This window comes from Emydura macquarii, unplaced genomic scaffold (assembly GCF_026122565.2).
Source record: "Emydura macquarii macquarii isolate MOO-44397 ecotype Brisbane River unplaced genomic scaffold, CSIRO-AGI_Emac_v2 contig_1424, whole genome shotgun sequence".
NCBI classification, from domain to species: Eukaryota; Metazoa; Chordata; order Testudines; family Chelidae; genus Emydura; species Emydura macquarii.
The window spans coordinates 829,529-849,629 of record NW_027131561.1 but is presented as its reverse complement, the minus strand read 5'-3'; the positions used below and the strand labels follow the sequence as shown (position 1 = coordinate 849,629).

Here is a 20,101-nt window from a genome sequence, read left to right as displayed (position 1 = left end):
AATATTTTTGTAAGGCTCTAGCCTAATGTAAATGGATAGACAGTACTAAATAGATGTAAGAAAATTAATAGAAGATGCCTGAGAGCAGATTACTTCTATTGTAAAGAATTTTCTAGAGCAGCTAAGCTAACAAATAATCCACTTTATGAGTGATAGCGTACTTCTTTGCTCTGTTTCCTGGCAATTTTTATAATTTGGAGGCTTTTATAAAAAGGTATTTAAAAAATGATCGATAATATTGATAGACATTTTATCAAATGAGACTGAAGGAGTTGGAACTGTCTTAGCCTTGAATGATGGTGCAAGTGGAGATTTAACAGCAGGACTCTTTCTACGAAATGCAGATGTTATCTTGCTGCATTCCAGCTGTGACAAGAACTTACGTCAGTAGAGAAAAGTCTGAAAAGGGAGGAGAATGGGAGAATCACATTCTCAAGGTAAGTCCATTTCTGGAATGAGCTCTGGTTTACCTGGTCGTGAGACCTTTGAGCTGCTGAATGCTGCTCCTCGCAGGCTGCTGTCGAGAGTCTGGGGGTTTGAGTTATCATTGAGATCACCACATCCGACAGTTGATAAGTCTGGAATGAGAGGCAAAGAGACCCAGTCAGACCGGGTTGCATGGCCTCAAAAGAGGAGCACTTGTCCGTTTTCCTCTTGGCCTTCTCCAGTTTATCAACCATATGTAATACTCTCTGAGATGAGAGGCTTATCTGAACCAAGGGGTGGGGGGGGGATAAAGCTGTGATAGAAAAAGTTATAGAAGCGAGACACACAAGGACTCATGCTGTTCAATCGGTGCATGTCAGGTTGTGAGGCAAGTGGTAGGAACTCGGGAAGCTAACAGGAGCCTCAAGATAACCTGGACTGGTGCACAAAATTCTGTAATTGTATTGGTCACTTGCACCTGTTCAAGCGTAACAACAGAGCTGCAGCTGAATAGAATGCAGACAATTCAGTTCACTCTACTGCATGCAGAAATTCCCCCTATACATGGAATTTCCAGATGGTTTAAGTTCACTCTGTGCCATGTAAGTGGAACAAAATGAGCTTGGGAGACCAAAGCACCCATTCTTTGGTCTTTGGGAAGGTCAGGAAATCTTTATGGAATCAAACCTGAAAGGTACTCCAGAATTTTTATATCCACATGAGCCTGTTTCCTGCACACTTCAAATACCAGACTTTTCTGTGCCCTGCTTTGTGTCTTCCCAGTAGTTCATAGCTCCCCTCTGGAACAGCCTCCATATGCCTAACTTACGTCTTGATATTTCCCCAATCTACATTTCAAGCATGAGACGCGGATCACTTGCAGATTTAACCCAGCGTAAATGGTGAATTCTCTGTAACTTGAAGTCTTTACACCATGATTTGAGGACTTCAGTAACTCAGCCAGAAGTTAGGGGTCTATTTCAGGAGTGGGCGGGTGAGGTTCTGGGATCTGAAATGTGCAGGAGGACAGACTAGATGATCACGATGGGCCCTTCTGACCTTAAAGTCTATGAGTCTTCTGCCCATCTTATGTCCTCTCTAATAAAACAATAAAATGTATCAGGGTGAAATGACTTATTTAATTTTTTAAATATATATTCTTTATATATTCTTCTGCAAAGATTTCTAATATCTTCTAGAACCACACATTAAACATCTTTTTATGAAAATATTTAACTCCTTGATGAGTTTATAAAGTAAGGTATTTGCAAGAATCATTAGAGGTTAGCTTTCACCAATCCAGTCCTGATTTTCCATTTGTCTTGTATTATAACACTCATTTTCATTAGTACAAGGTGACTATAAAACACAACAAATTCCAAATTCTATACCCACATGCATACCGTTTTATTACATCCATTTTGCACAGGTGTAAATGACTCCACAAAGAACAAGACCATGGGGAAATCAGGCCTTCCATATTATTCCAATTAACTTTGATATGAACAACAGATGAACTATTCATGAACTGACAAAAGTAGGGCTATGCTTGTCACAGAAATTTTTAATAAACTTAACAGCAGAGGTGTGGGTAAAAAAACAAGTCAGAAAGGGGGCAGTGGGGATGGGGTTGGAGAGTGAGCACACCCTGCACTCACTCCGCAGCAGTGTCCTCTGGGACAGAGCCCACCTCCTCGCTCTGGGTGTTGGAACCTATTGCACAAAATAGTAACACCACTCAGGTTAGAATGGAGCATAGATGGAGATGGAGGAGCAGACGGGCCAAACCTACTTGCCCCATGTCACAACACCATTCACTTTCTAGACATGTCACTCGGTTTGGGGGCATTTCATTGACTTCATTCAAATTCACAGTTTCTGTGACCACCATGATAAAACAGTAGCCCTAACTAAAATTCAAAGCTATTAGTATTGAGTTTGTCTAATAAATGTGTGCTCCTATATATTTATAGAATAATGAGAAATTTAAACTATTCCATGCCATCAAGCCATCCTGACAGCTTGAGGTTAAGCTGTTTTTCTGTCAGTTCTCCTCTTCTGAGTGTTATGATCCCCCTCTATAAAAGAGCTCCAAGAAACACGACTTTGTAAATATGGAATGTGGCACCATTATATCTTTGTAATATTGTACTGTTATAATCCCTCTTTCCATACTTTATTGAAAAAACCAGTACAATATTAAATATTAAAAATTAATTAAATGTAAAGTTAGCTCACAATACCCTGAAACTTGTGCATGCAACAAAAGATAAGTTATAATGGTGCTAGACAACAATTTACAGATCCACGTTCTATCCCTCTGCAGGAATCATTGATTTTAACACATCATATAAAGGATCCTACTATAGCTCTGATTTATTTAAATATTGTTTGACTGCATATTTAATCCTCTCCATTCTTATTATACTCATAAATTTGTCAGACTAAGGTTTCTGACAAATGTTGGTGATTGTATCACTGCCAGCTTTTATCAATAGCTTTCTCAAAAATACTACTAGCAAAGCAACAGAACCATTTAAAGGCCATTCATCTTTTCACTTTTGCTATATAAACTAGGTATTAATTAATTAATTATTATTATTATTATTAATAAAGGCAATAGACTTGATACAGATGGATCCCCTAGCCCATGTAGAGCCTTGCAGATTTCAATGGAGGTCTGTCTACACTGGATTGGTGGTCTAACAGATTAATATAGTAGGCAATACATACTGATAAATGAACAACCAAGCTTTTGCTGGAAGAGAGAGGTTATTGCTGAACACTTCAGCCATATTACTGACTACGTTTGGGATCCAAATGTTGCCAGTTCTGTAAAAAGTTGGGAGGCTATTTATTTTTTAGCTGACATGAAAGCAGGTAGAACAGTCATAATTCAATGATATTAGCAGAAGGCCGGAGTCCTTCATCTCTGTTTAGCTCTATAAATATTTCATGTAGCCAAGTTATATTAACCCTTTGCCTGCATCTAATTTATGAATACATAAATAAGAAAAATCAAAGTGCTAATCACAAGATAATGTACTTTGTACTTTGATAATTGCAGTTATGAGAACAGTTATTGTCAAGTATTAACAGTAAATTGAAATTGGATATTTAGTAATGTGTTATAGAAATCTTTTATGGAGATGACCCAGTGCACTCCTGAAAGCATAGCAGGGGACTGATCCTGCAGCATTGCTGTTAGGAGTAACATTTTCATGGACTTCATTATGGCAGTGTCAGGCACCCTATCAAGGGATCAGATCACATGCTGTGGCAAAAAAGGCTAATGTGACCCTGGGATGTAAAAAAGGGGAAGCAATGAACAGAAGTAGCGAGGTGATTTGAGCATTCATGAGACCGATACTGAAATAGTGCAGCCAGTTCTGGGGATCACATTTTAAAAAGGATGTTGAAAAATTGGAGAGGGTGCAGAAAACAAAAATTATTCAAGGGCTAGAGAAAATGCCTCACAGTGTGAAATTTAAAGAGCTCAATCTCTTTAGCTTATCAAAAGGAAGAGTGACAGGTAACATGATGATAGTGTATAGTACCTTCATGGGGAGAAAATACTGGGTACTAAAAGGGGTCTTCAATTGGGTGGAGAACAGCACAAGAAGAACCAACGGCTGGATGCTGAAACCAGACATATTCAAATTAGGAATTAGGCACAAATTTGTAACAGAAAGCATGATTAATCACTTGAACAAGCTACTAAATGAAGTGGTGGATTCTTCATCTCTTGATGTCTTCAAATCAGGATGAGATGCCTTTCTGGAAGATATGCTTTAGTCAAACACAAGTTGTTGGGCTGGATACAAAGGTGACAGGGTGAAATTTAACGTCTTGTGATATTCAGGAGGCCAGACTAGATGAGCTAATGCCTTTTCTGGCCTTCAATGCTATGAATCTATGTACTTCCTATGGACAGAGACTATAGTCTAGTTTTGTGGTTAGGACACTGGATTGAATAACAAGGTATGGGCTCGATTGCTGGTTCTGACATAGACTTGCCATGTGATCTTGGGCAAGTCATTTAATCTCTGTTCTATTCTATATAGGTTCTTATACAGCACTCATTACCTTAGGGCTGGTTCACACTGACCGTACGATTCGGCGGCAGTCGGCGGGAGTTATGCAAACTACGCAGAGTAGTTTGCATAACTGATGTCGACTGCTCAGCTTCCCTTCTGCGCGGTGTTCACACTGCGCTGAGCTGTTCCCGTCGACTGAGCGCTACGCTACTTGAGGGGGTGGACTTCCTCAGTCGGCTTCCTGATCAATTGAGTGGGTCTCACTGACGGCTCAATCGATCCTGAAAGATCGATCTGGCAGCGGCGATTTTGCCGCCATCAGTGTAAACGTAGCCTTAGTATCTGAGCACCTTTCAGTAGCACAGTGAGTAACATGACTAACATCTGTCATGGATTTATTCTCTCCAGAGGGGAAGAAGTGTGTGCAGTGGAGTGTTTTGTTTTGGAATATTTTTTATAATACACACACACAGTGCTATATGTTTAGGTTACAGAGGCACTGCCTTTCTCTAACACACCCTGAGCCTGGGCTCCCCATCTGTAAAGTGACAGTTAGTGCTTCCTTTCTCTCACTCTTTGTCAATCTTGTCTAAGTAGATGGTAAACTCTTTGAGGCAGGGACCATTTATTAGGTCTCGGTCTGGTGCCTCGCGCAACGGACCCTAGTCTCAGTTGGCATCTAGTAATACAGGTCAGTGGTTCACCAACTTTTTATAAAGGCAATGCACCAACTGCATTTTCTCTTTTTTGGGGGACCCTCCATAATCCTTGCTCCCTGCAACCCCTGCTTAGCCCTCGTGCCCCCTGTTCCCCAATCTCCCCTCCTCATCTCAGCCCAAGCCCTCTACTCCACTCCTCCCAGTCCACTTGCTCTCACTCTTCCAGCCCTGGCCCTCCTACCTCCCTTGTCCCCACAGCCCCAGCCAGCTGCTCTCACCTTGTGGCTGGGCTACGGCCACTGCCAGGCTGCTGCTTGTCCACTTGCCAGCTTTCGCTGCTTCCTTATGCCTGGCCGAAGTGAGAGCATCAGGCAGGGGGCAGGGAGTGCCTCCAGGGCATACATGACCTACCTAGACCCTTCTTGCAACCCATTGTTTAGGGAACACTGATACAGGTAATAAAACAATCATACTTTCTATCTATATATATATAAATTCTTATTTCTGGCACCCAAAGCATACTGGCATCTCCTTTTAAAACAAAACAAACAAACAAACAAAAAGAAATGATTGAAATGTTAGCTTTAACTGCCATAAATGGCCATACAACAATAGCCTGGGAGTTTTAATTTTTTTTCCTGCTTAAAGATAAACGTCAGAGGGATGGCTTTAACTTTCTTTTGTGTCATTATTACATATTGTGCAGGCTAGAATTCCAAAGAAGTTGACTGCATGTGAACAGCAAAGGAGAGCGGTTCTAATACACCTCCCATACTCTCTAATCGTATTTCTGATGCTTGTGGTTTGGAATTAGACATTGCCCCATTCCTAAAAATATTAAAATCAGCTATCAGAATATGCTTAGGCATGACTGTCATCCATCATCACTCTCGATCTTCAGTTCATGTGTATAACACAACACTGCACTACCATGAAAAATAACAGAAGAAGAAAGTCAAGAGATGACATCTTGGACCCACTGAAATGTATGACAAAATTTCCATTGACTCCAGTGACTCCATGATTTCATCCAAGAACTCTAACCTTTTGCTAGAGAGAAGGACACAGATATTCAATGGCTATAAACCCTATATGGAAAAGTTTGCATGAAGACATCAGTTTGATTTCTCTATTCTTTTACCCATGGCCTTCATAGGCATAAAAGATGGCACATTTTGGCTTTAAATATTTGGAGGGAATTTCTGGGGAGGGACCAGTATTAACAGCTTAGATTTAGTATAGCGCAGGATACACTGCACATAGTTCTCTACAACTAAAAATCGTAATTTATCTGACCATATGAAAGTGTATTTACCTCTACCATTGTACCGACATCCAGATCAGATATTCACATCCTAGTCATGACTGAGCAGAAATCTCAACTTGGGCCAAACTATGGAGAGAGCCTTTGATCAAGAAGTCAATGAAGTTAAACCCATTTACCCCAAGTCTGAATTTGGTCCTGTCTGTATTTATTCAGAAGTGAAAGATAAGTAACATCTATCTACTGCACCCTTGCTCCTAAGCTAGTCTCCCTTTGAACTTTGTCTAACCAGAACCACAGGCCAAGTTTACAAAGGTATTTAAGCAACTAAAGGTGCAGAGAGGTGCCTAATGAGATTTTAAAAAGCACCTAAGCAGGTTAGGTGCCTACACTCACTGAAAGATCAGTAAGAGTTCGGCACTTAACCTGCTTAGGTCCTTTGAAAATCCCATTAGGCACCTGTCTGCATATTTAGATGCCTAAATACCTTTGTAAATCTGGCCTCTTGTTTCAGAACAGTGTTTAAACACAATTTCAACACAGTTCCAACCAAACCATTATCTAACCTGGCTTGACCAGCCATCACAGGCTGGAGCAATCCAGGTGCCGGTTTTATTGGCATTGTATTTAAATACATTTCCCTAGCACTGTTCTTTAAGACATTACATTGGAGGGCGGAAGGTGGGGGCCAGGGGGGTGTCTAATTTATATTTCTGCCTTCCAGCAGTGGCTTTGATTTATTTCTTTTATATATATATATAAAACTTATGTGGCCACTTTCAGTAGTACTATATGCAAAACTGCAGAAGCCTATCAGGAGGGATTTAACTTTCAGCCTCTAGAAAAAGACATGCAGTCTACCTAATACATAAAATGAATGTTTTGTATTCTTTCAAAGTGATAAACAGCTTTAATATTTTCAAACAGTCCCTGAGGGGTAACCTTTAATACTTGTACGAAAAACCAGAATACATGGCAAACTGCAGGATACAATTGATAAACATGCCACAGTCCAGCAAAATAAAAACCAAGATGTCTTGTCTGAAAGATGCTTTAATGTATGAAGCGATTCCTAAAAAGTGTATCAAGCAAAAAGACTGACCGTGCTGCCATCTGTAAAGTTGCTGAAAGTGATTTGGGCTTTTAAGTTCTTTTTTGGATTAACATTTTACATAGAACCACACCAGGACCACTAAAATGCAGCCAGCTCTGGGACACAGGCAGCAACCAACTTGCACACAGCACAGTACCGGTGGAAGCTTTGGCCAATGCCAGAGCCGCTCCTCTTACAAAAAGAGCAATGGATCCTTCCAAGTTTATACCCAGGCTAGACAAGAACTGGGTTTTTTAACATCTCAGTTAAAAATCCCTCTTCCCCCACCCCACCCCGCTGCCACTAAACTGCACGGTGTTGAATTTATTTACCTAAAACAGATGAAAGGCTAGCTCAACCATCCTTTAATGGTTTGATGTACTAGTCATCTGTGTGTCTAGGTTCTTATACTGCCCCATCGTCATAGCACCCATGCCTCTAAATGCTAATCTACATGGAGCCTTAGTGTGCAGAAAGCTGAGGTATGACTATATAGCACACTAGTTTGCCGGGCACGAAATAGCCATGTGAACACTGTTAGCACTCATTAGAAGTTCTGTAGTGTGCTTTGAAACAGCAGGTCAAAGTGGACTACAGAACTTTTAGTGCAGTGGTTCTTAACCTTTCCAAACTACTGTACCCCTGAAGCCTGAGTCCCACCCCCACGGGGCTGAGGCATGTAACTTAGTTTCATGGCGCCCCTGTGGCTCCAGGCAATTGCCTTTCTTGCCACCCCCAATACCAGCTCTGCACTTGCGACCCCTTTAAACCCCCAGGTTGAGAAACACTGTTTTAGTGTGTGGTAGCAGGGTCCATATGGCCAGTTAGTTTGCAGCATGCTAATACGCTATACATCCACACCCTGGCTTGCGAGCCCCTTAGACAAGCCCTAAATTGTGCATTTACTGAGTCTGGAAATGTTTTGACTCAGATTTGCACTTAAGAGACATCTTCAAAGTCACATCTGGTGAAGAGGGCAACATAAAGTAGACATGAGTCAGCTAAATAAAAGCAAATCATGAAATCAACTTTGAGACAAATAATTACAGCATGACTGGATAAAAGCTTTCCCCTCAATAAACAGGTTAAAAGCAAAAAACATGCTAGTCTTAATCTTGAGGGCCAGAAGAGATGAACTGGAATGAAGGTCCCATCATAAAGAACTCATTCGGTCTCTTTTTTCATGTATAGCTGAGAGAATTATTATTCATGTTTCAATTATACGAGAGATGCGGCAGAACTCTGTTCTGCATTGTTCAGCCGAGATGTCAAAAGAGTCTTGCTGAGCCAGAGGCAGATGTGTCTACCACAAAGAAATCTTATATCTGAAACTCTTATTGCCAATGGGAAGTCTTTCTGCCTTTCACCTGAACAGCCTCCCTCAAAGGCAGGGGACAACTGTAATTAAGAGGATCAGTTTCACAGCAATGTCATATCATGACCCAGTCTGGGTATCTTATTCTGACTCCCTCTTACACAAGAGCCCTACAGGAGCTAAAATAGGCGTTCAACATCCCAATTCTTAAAGAGCTATGCAATCTTAATTGCAGAATGGGAGAACCAGGTAGGATACTATTCTTGACTAAATACTTATTCTGCTCAACACTTTGTCCAAATGGAGACGTAATAGGTCCAGCCTTCTCTTGCCTGTGATGAATCTTTATGTAATAAATATTGTATCTGTTGTAGCACAGAATATTTGGGAGGAAAGATAATAAATGAGTCATATAACATTATTTGGAAAGCCAATACTTCCAGCAATAATCATGAACCAAGATTTTTGGCAACGCAAGGGTTGATGGGTGGTATTGCGCACGCATGCGCACGCACTTGGTCTCCGCTGGAGGAAGAGAGCATGTAAAAGGAATTGGAAGATGGAAATAAGGCTAATCTCAAAATATGAAACAGAAAGTCCATGAGGATTCTGAGCTGAAGTTGCCTCTTGTTGACGCAATCAATTTAGGATTGTATCAACAAGAGGATAAAAAAAAAAAATACAGGAACAAAAATTAAAAAAACAAAAACAAAAAAACCCCAAGAAACCATGGAAAATGAATATTATATTTACATATCTTGAAAGTGCTGGGAAACTTTTTTTTTTTTTTTTAAATTAGAAAGATATAAACATATACACTGACAAATTTGTATTTTGTTCACAGTCTCAGGGTTAGTAAAACAAATGTTAATTTCTATGCTTAAAAAATCTAGCTCCAAAACCAGTTCTGTTCTTGGTATTCATTCAGGACATTTAATTCCTAACTTAAATGCCTGTTAAGAGTCACAGTGTATGATAGTTAATAAAAGAAAAAGTAAAGAAACAAAATGGTCATTAAAAATCTGGCGGGGGAGGCAGGGATATTCTCCACTGAACCCCACTTTCAAGTAAAAACCTCAAGAAAGAGATACACCACCATTCATTCAAAAGACTAGAAGATTTGATCCCAGTCTACACATAGAAATTACACAGATTTAATTAAATCCATTTCTAAATTGATTTAAATGGCTGCAACCTCCTTTTGTGAACACTCTTAAGTTGGTTTAAGTGTGTCTTATTAGCTGCCCATTACAACAATTTAAGAGAATATACACACAAGAAAGTTGCACAGATTTAACAAAATCAATGTAGAAAATGGGTTAGTTAAATCCAGGAAATTTCTGTGCATAGATAGCCACCCCAGCCAGTGAAGTGAATTTGACACCTCAGAATACTCCACCACTGAGAACTGTCTGTCTGGCCTCTGGAAGTTTGGATGCTGAGAAGGACTTTTAGCATGCAACACCTCAGCTGCAACCAACCAGTGGGTGGTACATGCTGAGAGAGTTTGCTTCCAGATGCAATTCACATTATTGACAATGATCTATAAAGTTCCATACAAGTTTGCATCTTGACTACCTGGGAAACAAACAGTCATCTGATAACTGATTTAATATGTTCCAGTAGCTAGCGCTGCCCAGCAGATAGGCAGCTGCGTTCTGTACAAGCTGTAGTTCCCAAGAGGTCTTAAAGGGCCGCATGCACGAGAGGACTTTAATCCAGAAGTTGCAAAGTCAGGCTTTGATAGAAATGGTTGCAATAAACTTACTAGATGAAGATAAAAAAGGCACTTTGGACCGCAGATGCCACTAGGCATTCTGGGTGTGGTTAGTCCCTTTAATTTTGGCTTAGATGGTGCTTAATTTGTTTTGTTTTGATGCACATGTCATTATAAACAGATCTGTAGGGATAATAGCTAGTGCTATTAAGTAACATTTCCCTACTATATATAATATATTGTATAAAACATTACAGACCAGCAGCTGCTGAATCAGGAAATGGATCAGAAGCTAACTAAAATGTCTTTTCAGATATTGATTCCTGCTCTCTATTTCATGTCAGCTTCCTAAAATCCATCTAACACAAGCACAAAGGGGTAATGAGTTTCTGAACACACACTCGAATGGTGCACACAGCATCAAAGCTTACAGCAACTGCCTAGATGCTGCTTCCCAGCAGTACTAAACAACTTAAATATAATTAGCTGGAGGCCCTATGGGCTACATTTCCCTCACTGGAATTTATCAGGCTGACAGATGACAGAATTATTGGTACTGTGGGTCCCACTCTATTAATATTTCTCAAGTCAAAATGTCAGCTTGCTACTAATACTGTACATTTTTTAGAAGAAAATGTGCATTATTTGGGATGAGGAGGAAAATAAAAACCCCACAATACCACAGCTTCTTCAGCACCACTGAATAATTAGATCTGATTAACTAGCCAGCTATATAGATAAATGTTGGAGAGGCAATACAGAAAACACTTAGTGCACACATACTATGGAATTGTGTGACTCTAAAAATAATGGGAAAATATATAAATAGTGATTAAAGTATTGGAACAAAATGAAAAATCTCCAGTGGATCAAAATATGGTTTTCTAGGCTCTCTCTCTCCTGCGGAGGATTCCACCATTGCTCTCAAGCAGAACTTTCTGAATTTTATTAGTACTTTTGAGTATAATACACAGCAATGCAAATCCAAAATGCTCAGACCATGTACACAAATGCACTTCAGAAGGGTAAAAGTGTGCCACCAAAGAACAACTGGTTCTGAGAAATTACATGATTTTTTTGTTTGTTTGTTTGTTTGAAAATCCAGACAGACAATCTCTGGATGTTTCAACCCTTGGTGAGATAGATGCAATGACATACAATATCTGTACTCGCTGTTGCTTCATGCTGCATTCAGATCCTCTCTGATGGACCCCTGTACATATTTAAGTCAATGAGACTACAAGGATTGCAGGTGTCTTCCTACATGGACCAGATTGCAAGATCAGAGTCTTTACTTGTAAAAATATAAGCTTTGTTAAATGTAGCAGGAATATTTCTTAAATAAATTTCTTTAAAAAATAATTTTTAAAGACTATTTTCCTGGTATAAAAGCAAAAGTCACTACAGAATGACATATTTATATCTTGTATAATTGGGGTGTAGAAAAGAGACTGAGATGGGATAGAACAGGGAATGGGCCACCACAGAGAGAGGTTGTTCAAACAATTTCTCTTCTATTAGGCCCATTACACTTTAGGTCAATAACTCAGCTTGTGCGTGGAATCATCATGATCCAGCTAATGTGCTAACATTGTTTTGTTTATTATTTTTTCAAATAATGGAAAATGGAGATGTTGCAATACAATGAAACAAAAAGACATAACTTAGAACACGACCTTGCTTCAGAGTCCTTTGTTTACTCAGAAGCTGAATTTCAGCGCTCATGATCTGTTAAAAAGACCTGCGTGAATGTGAACCTACAACTTTTTTTTCTTCATCAACTTGTCCAGCTACCTATAAAAGAATTTATTTTTTTTTTAAAATAGGTAAAGTTTCAAACCAACCTTTGGATGTTTTAAATACTTGAGTTATGATTGTTCTGGCTGTAGGTCAATATGAAAAAAGGGGATGCATTAGACCCACAAGAGAAGCCTGTGGCTAGTTTGGAGCCTGACTCCCTCAGCAGGAAATGATTTGGCTCCTCACTTCAAGTTAAGCATTAGGATATGCTCAAAAGCTTAGTAAGAAATTTTACATAATCTGATTCAATGCCAGCTAAATTCCTCAGTAAACAGGGACATGGCTAGTTGAGCTGGCGTACTAATAATATGCAAAATGCACCACTTCACCCAAAACAAAACACTGGAATAGGGCAAAGAGTTCAGTTTTGCCCCTTTCCTCACTCCTAGACACTGCTTCATTTTTCTGTGAAAGGAAAAGCATTAATTTAGATTCAATTATAATCCTTTTTTTAAAAAAACAGTCACACAGACAAGTGTATAGTTAAATATTTAACAAGAGAAAAGGCCATTGAAATGAAGTTTCAAGTGATCTGGTTTGTGAATCTAGAAGTGAAAAGGCATGAAAAATACACCTAGTCACTGAAGCAATTTCCAAGTAATATGCGTGCATTGCCTACCAGTAGTTTGGAATCCAACTAACAAGTGCAGGCTATTAGAACAGCACTAGATTCGGTTTTGAGCCCTGATGTGACAAGGAATTTCTCTTCCTCCAACAAACAACAATAAAAACGTTTACAGGTGTTTAGACTGTGTGGTAAAGTACATAGCAGGGCAATAAATACTAGCCAGCTGAATGTTATGAGGTTTACTTGTATGAATCCAGCAGCAGAAATCTCAGTTTCAGGTATTTTCATGTGAAACTCTTTGTTCCAACCCCTCCCCCCAACCACTGCTTAAATGACAGATTAATTTAGAGTAAATTACATGATAATCCAATTTGAGATACAGCTTGAAATTTCAAAGAGAAAAAGTTGCTTCCACATACAATCATTTTTAACAAAACAATTCATGGTTACCTACTTAAAGAAGTGGAATGCTGTCTTGGGCAATATATTGTATCACTATCTTCATTTAAACCCAGTGGGAGGAATCTTACTACATTGTATTTCTGTCTCCTACTTTGGCATGGAATTCATTCATCTCTTCTTGAGGTCAATTCAATATCTTTCGAGTATTTGTACATAACTTCTATCTGAATAGATCCACCTTTTATTTTAAGCCAGCAATAAAATATAGGGCAGCTTTGTCAGAGTTTCTGTCAAAATCCTTTTAAAAATAGGCTTCACCAGGGCTTCTTAAACTTTTTTTTGCTGGGATGCCCTTTGAAAATATTTCAAGCTGTGACAACCCTTCCCCCCCATGTCATGCCACCCTTACTTCTGCACTGCTGTTGGGGATGGCACGGCCTTCAGAGCACACAGCCAGCAGCCGCTGTTCTCTGGCCACCCAGCTCTGAAGGGGTCTAGCTGTCAGTCATATGAAGGGTTGACATCCACAGCCCCGGCATGCATAGGGGCTGACAGCTCACGACCCGCCCTCCCCCTCGCCCCAATAACCTTCACAACTCTGTTCAGTAAGTATTATGCCTATTTTACAGAAGGAGAAGTAAAACTTGGAAATTAAGCAATTTACCTAGGTTGTCAGGATCAGAATCAGAACCCAGGTCTCCCAATTCCTACTTTCCTACCTTAAGGCCTAGAGGATAAGGGAGAAGCAGTAGACATGATGTATCTTGGTTTTAGTAAGGCTTTTGACACTATCCTACATGGCATTCTCATAAGCAAACTAGGGAAATGGGATCTAGATGAAATTACTGTTAGATGGTGCACACCTGGTTGAAAGACCATATTAAAAGTAGTTATGAATGTTTCACTGTCAAACTGGGAGGGTGTATCAAATGTGATCCCACAGTGGATCAGTCTTGGGTCTGGTACTCTTGATTATTTTCATTATTTACTTGTACAATGGAGTGGAGAGTAAGCTTATAAAATGTGTGGATGGTACCAAGATGGGAGGGGTTGCAAGGACTTTGGAGGACAGGATCAGAATTCAAAACAACCTTGACAAATTGGAGAATTAGTCTCAATTCAATTAAATTCAATTAAGATAAGTGTAAAGTACTTCATTTAGGAACGAAAAATCAAATGCACAACTACAATGTGGGGAATAATTGGCAAATAACTGCAGAAAGGTATCTGGGGAGTAAAAGTGGATCACAGATTGAATGAGAGTCAACAACGTGATGCAGCTATAAACAAGATTAACATCAGGCTAGGTGTGTTAAAAGGAGCATTGTATGTAAGACATAAGAGGTAATTATCCTGATCTATTTGGCACTGGCGAGGCCTCAGCTGAAGTACTGTGTCCAATTCTGGGTGCCACACTTTAGGAAAGATGTAGACAAAATGGAGAGAGTCCAGAAGATAGCAACAAAAATGATAAAAGATTTAGAAAACCTGATTTATGAGGAAAGGTTAAAAAATACTAGGCATGTTCAGTGTCGAGGAAAGACGACTGAAGGGGGACCTGATAACAGTCTTCATATATGTTAAGGGCTGTTATAAAGAGGACTATGATCAATGGTTCTCCATATCCACTGAAGGTAGGACAAAAAGTAATGGGTTTAATCTGAAGCAAGCGAGATTTATGTTAGATACTAGGAAAAACTTTCTAACTAAAAGGCTACTTAAGCTCTGGAAAAGACTTCCAAGGGAGATTGTGGAATCCTTGTCATTGGAGGTTTATAAGAACAGGTTGGACAAACAGCTGTCAAAGATGGTCACGGTTCCCTTGGTCCTGCCTCAGAGCAGGGGGCTGAACTTGATGACCTCTCATGTCCCTTCCAGCCCTATATTTTTATGATTTATCAGATCACGGCACCCTTAAGTTGCTTAGCTCTAAATTTTCAAGATTTGTTTTCGGTTCTCAACTTGAGATACTTAAAGCCTGATTTGCAAAGGGCTGACTGCTCACAACTACTGTTCACTTCAGCAGAAGCTGTGGGTGCTCTGCAGTCCTGAAACAGGGCGTCTCAAGGTGGGCAACCGTACTGTATCTCAGAAAATTACGAAAGTGAAATAAGTCACTACTGATTTTTCATGAAGAAAGAAGATCTGTACCTGTATTTTACTGTACTACAGGAAGTAGAACATTTTGGCTTTTTGTTACAAATGAATGGCTTCCATTACATGAACAGGAGATTTTGGCCCTGGTGGCAACAGGTCACCAATGTCCGAATGGGAATCACGCTGATAGGCTGTGTCTGCACTATGAGCTAGGGGCGTGATACCCTGGCTCGTGTACGCACACACACTCTTACTGAGCTGGCACAAGTATAAATAGCAGGGTAGTCACAGTGAAACGGGTAGCAGCAACAGCTAGTACACACCCCACTGATTTCAGGCAGGTTTGTAGTCAGCATGGCTCAGCCAGCCATGCGTCTGCTGCTGCTACCAGTCATACCACAGTTACATTGCTACTTACATTTGAGACAGTGCAAGTATGTGTACACTAGGAGACGAATCACACCCCTACCTCATAGTGTAGACGTAGCCACAGCATCAGTGACAACTAAAAGAATAGTTGGGAACTTTGTTTTTTGTCTCTGCTTTGGTTTGTTGGTTTTTTCATGCAGCTTTTTGGCTGAGGGTCAGACAGTGCTGTTTTATTTGGCCAGCTCTTGAATTTCTTTGGGCGAGTTATCCGTTGATAAGTCCTTATGTTCTCAGTGTGTTTTCATTAAACCAGCTAGAGGTCTTGGAGCATAGGCATCAAAATTAAAAGATATCATCAGGGCAGTAGTGGGAAGTTTAACTTGTCTAGTTTGTTCATTCATCAGGGCAGGGACTGTCTTTTTGTTCTGTGTTTGTACGGCGCCTAACACAACAGGGTCCTGGTCCAAGATCATGGTTCCTAGGCATCAGTGCAGTATAAACAACAGTTGCAGCAGCAGCACTCATCGTAATAATAATGAGATAAACACTACTAATGCTTAGTAATGCTCGTAATGTCATATTTTAATGCTTTAACTTCTAAAAAGAGAGGAGGTGAGGAGAGAGAGACTGACATTGTAGCATTAACAAATTTGAATTATGGTTACCTTGGTGTCCTCAGTTCACCTTCTCATTGAACTTCCGCTTATTGCAGCACATATGGTACGTAACATCTCCCACTGGCTGGAGACTCCCCCTAAAAGTGAACCATATGTTTTGAAATACCTAGACGCAGCTGGGGGAGATAAGGAAACCTCTGCAACCTTAAGGCAAAACTGCTTTGGTTTCACTGCTTCATTTTAATGAAGGATTTTGTAATTCGATTTATTTGGGATAGGCTTAGACAAAGAAAAATACAAATACTGGTATGTAAATGGGTAATGAAATCTCTGTCAGATGTCTTCATAACATTAAAATTATAAATGTATCTGGTGGAAGGTAAACAGCTTAGAATCAAAACAACATTCTCAGGATTCAAGACATTCTGTCATCACTGCCCATTTGCTGCCCTCCAGGTTTCTCTCTCTTGCACATTTCCCATTCCCAATTTCCCCAGATGGAGGAGAGCACTTCAGAACAGAATCCAGAAATGAAAGTGCAACGTCAGATCTGACAGCCTGGATCAGGGCGTAATGTTCTGAAAACATGTATTGAAGCCGTGTAGTGGCCCTACATATTTCAGATACTGGTACGTTCTTCATAATGCCATTGATGTTGCCTGTAATCCAGATGAATGTGCTATTACCCTTGTGGGGGGAGATGAGCACCCATAGGATCATAACAAATAATACATCCAGATATCATCTTGATAGTCACGGATTAGAGATGGAGGACCCCATGGATCAATCCGCAAAGGAAAAGAAAAGCCTAGGTGACTTCCTAAATTGGTTGGTCCTATTTAAGTAGAGGGCCAATGCTCTTCTAACATGCAGGCTATGTAAACTGGACTCCTATGTAGAGAACTATGTGGCTTTAGGAAAAACACTGGAAGATGAATGTATTGATTAATGTGGAGCTCAGATTGAACCTCAAGTAAGAATTTAGGGAGTTGATGTAAAGAAACCTTGTCTTTAAAGAGCACCATAAAGGGGAGGATCTGCCATCAAGGCTCCAATCTCCCTATGGACTGACAAGATGGCTACTAAAAAAAGCCATCTTCATAGATAAATGCAGAGAACAGTTTGCCATTGGTTCGAATAGACGTTTCATAAGGTAACTGAGTACCGTGTTGAGATCCCAGTTCAGGGTAGAGTTCTTAATCTGTGGATAGAGATTCCCCAAACTCTTAATAAATCTAGATGATATCAAATAAGCAGCTATGGAGAATCCTACCAGAGAACAAAAGACTGATATTGCAGCCAAATGGACCTCAATTGAACTAACTGATAACTGTGATTCCTTTAGATCCAACAGGTAATCCAGGCTGACTTGAAGTGGCACTTGAATCAGGCAGGAGGCAGCGATGACGACATCATTGGAAGAATCCTTCCATTTCTGCAGGTAAGTAATATATGTTGATATCTTTCTACCATTCAATAACACCTGTTGTACTTGCGTAAAGCAGGAGGATTCTAACATTAAGGATCCATTAAGGATCCACGCCCTGAGGCAGAGAATCTCTAGGTTGGAATGAACCACACGACCCACGTACTGTGACAGGAGATGAGGAACGGCCCTAAGCTCGAATGACAGTTGGAGACACAGATGAAGCATGTACAGGTAACCAAGCTTGTCTCAGCAGTATAAGAATAACCCTGGCCCTGTCCTCTGTGATCTTATTACCCTTTGTATCAGCAGCATTGGAGGAAACACAAAGAACAGACCCTTCTTCCAAGATAGAAAAAAGGCGTCTCCCAAGGAGAGACAGCCCTCACCACCTCCTTTTAAGCAGAAAAATGGACACTCCCCTTTCCTAGACATGAGGAAGACCATGTCTTCTAGACCACCTCTGGCAGTCCCCATCGTTAGAATATGCTGTGGAGAAGTTGGGCGCCTACCTTCCATTCATAATCCTGTGAGAAGTGTTTGCTGAGGACATCAACTATGGTGTTCTTCAATACCTGGGAGACAGACTGCTGAAATTTGGATCTGATGAGCTATGCACCAATTCCATAGTTTCGTCGCTTTGGCGCACAGAGAGGGAGATCTTGCTCCCTCCTGCTTGTTGATGTAGAACATGCAGGATATGTTGTCTGTCATGACCCTGATTTATTTGTCCCTGTTGAGGGACAGGAAATGAAGGCAAGTGTTCCTGGCAGACCTGAGCCTCGACAGATTGATGTAGAGACTGGTTTCTTGAGTTGTCCATCTGCCCTGAGTCGTGAGGGTATTGAAATGGGCTCCCCATTCCAAGAGCGATGCATTTGTTGTTAAAGTCACTGATGGGGCTGGGAGACAAAAAGGAATACCTGCACAGATATTGAGCTGATCCTTCCACCAGTCTAAGGAGTTTCTCAATTGCAGAGGAACCATCACCTGTCAGTTCAAGACATGTCTGACTAGATAACAGAGAGGACGTAGCCTTGCGTAATTGGTCAAAAGGTTGCAGGAGTTGAAGACAATTCCTTATTGGGGTTCAAAGACTCCTCTGAACTGCCCATACCAGACCTGACAAGATTATGAATCTATCTAAGGGAAAGTAGACTCTGGCTGTCAAGGAGTCCAAATATGACCATATGAACTGTATCCTCTGTACAGGGGTTAGTGTGGACTTGTTTACATTCAGACCCAACTCCTGGAACAGAACGTTAGTACTACTTCATAGGAATGGCCCTTAGGTAGCCAGTCATTGAGATACGGGAAGATTCGGATTGCTTCTTGTTGGAGGTGAGCAGCCACTACTGCCAGGACTTCTGAGAACATTGGGGCTGAGGAAAGGCTGAAGTAAAGGCTCAAGTAAAATCTTTTGCCCTTGTGCAGAGGAGGAACTGGCTATATTGCGCCTAATCGAAAGAGAGAGTTCACTTCTTCTCTCAAAAGAAGCTCGTGAGAGGAGTCCTTGAAAAGGGACAGGAAAGGGGGAGTGGAAGGAAGGGAGGCAGGTAAAATGGATGGTATAGCCTGATGTTATGACCTTTATGACCCACCTCTCTGTAATGAACTGCCTCCAAGCATGTTGGACATAGGTAAGTCAGTCTCCAAAGATAGTCTAATGGATGCAGCTATAAATCCAGAGGTGTGGGAGGATTCAAACCCTCAGCCAACCCACCAAAATTATTGCTTCGAAGATGGCTAGGTGTTGGTGCGGCCCTCTTTCTCTGAAATCTATGTCTCTTTCTGGGGAGTTTGGGGGATCTATGGAACCTGGAAAACTGAGCAGGACACAATCTCTGGGTAGGCTGTGACTTACTAAACATTTTCTTATTTGTAGGTGTATATATGCCCAGGGATCATAAAGTACACTTAGATCCTTTGGAGCATGGAAGCACTCAGCTATGGTTTCAGAGAACAGTTTACGACCATTGAAGGGAAGGTTGTCCATAGTGTTCTTTATTTTCTTAGAAGCCCCGAGAGATGCAGCCATGGTGTCCTGCACATAACCATCACCACAGAAATGGACCTGGCAGCAGTGTCCATGGCATCTAAGGAAGCTTGAAGAGCAGTTCTGGCCACCAATTGTCCCTCTGGGACGATGGACTAGAATTTCTCAAGCTGTTATGGCCATTGGTCAATAAAAGACATGAATCTGCTATAATTTGTAAAATTATATTTGGCAGTGACCACCTGATAATTTGTGATCCTGAATTGCAGGGTTGCTGATGAATAAGCCTTTCTCCCAAAGAGATCCAGCCTTTCT

At 40.6% G+C, this 20,101-nt stretch overlaps 1 protein-coding gene across 6 annotated transcripts in view; it reads right to left on the bottom strand.

Moving 5' to 3' along the window:
- Positions 1 to 20,101, bottom strand: part of TBL1X (transducin beta like 1 X-linked) — a 255,757-nt gene that overhangs the window by 117,997 nt on the left and 117,659 nt on the right. For 4 of the 6 annotated variants that reach the window (XM_067553003.1, XM_067553005.1, XM_067553004.1 and 1 more), the window contains one exon: positions 471 to 578. The exons of the other annotated variants lie outside the window; for them this stretch is intronic. The gene's annotated coding sequence lies outside the window, so the exon portion shown is untranslated. The remainder of the gene's footprint in view (positions 1 to 470; positions 579 to 20,101) is intronic. 6 annotated transcript variants of the gene reach the window in all.